The following is a 1,147-nucleotide window of genomic DNA, read 5'->3' on the forward strand; positions in this document are numbered from 1 at the left end:
GTTTTTCTCATGCCTTGTCTTTCTTTTTGCATGTTGCCTATCTATTGTGCAAAGTAATATACATTTTAGGATTAGAAATACTCTTATGCATCAGAAAGTTTTCAAATTTCACATGCAAAATCTTTATAATGTCAAGATAGTTATCAAATGTTTCTTAAGAAAAAACTTAATATTTTATCTGTTATTTTCACTAATTAATCTCTGTACAGGTTCGGTTGATTTCACTGATCTCACAATCACCATAAAAAATTAGGAAATAAATATAAATTATGCCTCTTTCATTCTAGAATGCACACAAATTATAACATGAAAACATTAATGTTTAGACTAAATAGCTTAATTCTTATAACATTATACATTTATATATATTTATTATTTTTATTATAATGACCTTTCAGCCATGCCTGGCTAACAATATAGAAGTTACAATGATGCGGCTCACGTACACTCATGTTACTGTATCAAATAACATAAAACTGACCTTTGGTCTGTGCAAAGTAACTTGTCTTGGCTGTGTTTTAGTAGACTAGTATTTTGTAAAAATTTTTATTTTCACTAATGAATCTCTGTGCAGGTTCAGTAGATTTGACCTATCTTGTAACCACCATAAAAAATTGTGAAATAAATATAAATTATGCCTCTTTTGTTCTAGAATGACAACAAATTATAACACAGAAACATAAATATTTAGACTAAATAGCTTAAATGTCATAACATTATACATTTATATATATTTATTATTTTTATTATATTGACCTTTCAGCCGTGCCTGGCTAACAATACAGAAGTTACAATGATGCGGCACACGTGCTCTCGTGTTATTGTATCCAATAGTATAAAACTGATATTTAGTCTTTACAAAGTGACCTGTATTGTCTGTGTTTTAGTCAAATTTCAGTTGTTATACATTATATATGTACTTAGATTATTGCTATTTTGAAATAAGTTCTTAAACATATTTTTCCTAAAATATAGAACAGATAAATAAATAAAGAAGTAAAGCAAACAATTATATCTTCTAGTTACAACCTTTGTACTCAGTTGCACATGGAGGACATGAAACAAAATATATTTTTTAGGTTTTATATATACATTTGAATAACTAAAAAATCATAAATTACTACATTAATACCATAGAATTCCACTA

At 26.9% G+C, this 1,147-nt stretch overlaps 1 protein-coding gene across 1 annotated transcript in view; it reads left to right on the plus strand.

Annotated features, from left to right (window-relative positions):
* Window positions 1-1,147, plus strand: part of LOC106468498 (serine/threonine-protein kinase mTOR-like) — a gene marked incomplete at its 5' end in the record, with an annotated part of 108,081 nt that overhangs the window by 64,417 nt on the left and 42,517 nt on the right. The window lies entirely within an intron of this gene.

Source organism: Limulus polyphemus, unplaced genomic scaffold (genome assembly GCF_000517525.1).
Source record: "Limulus polyphemus unplaced genomic scaffold, Limulus_polyphemus-2.1.2 Scaffold3027, whole genome shotgun sequence".
NCBI classification, from domain to species: Eukaryota; Metazoa; Arthropoda; class Merostomata; order Xiphosura; family Limulidae; genus Limulus; species Limulus polyphemus.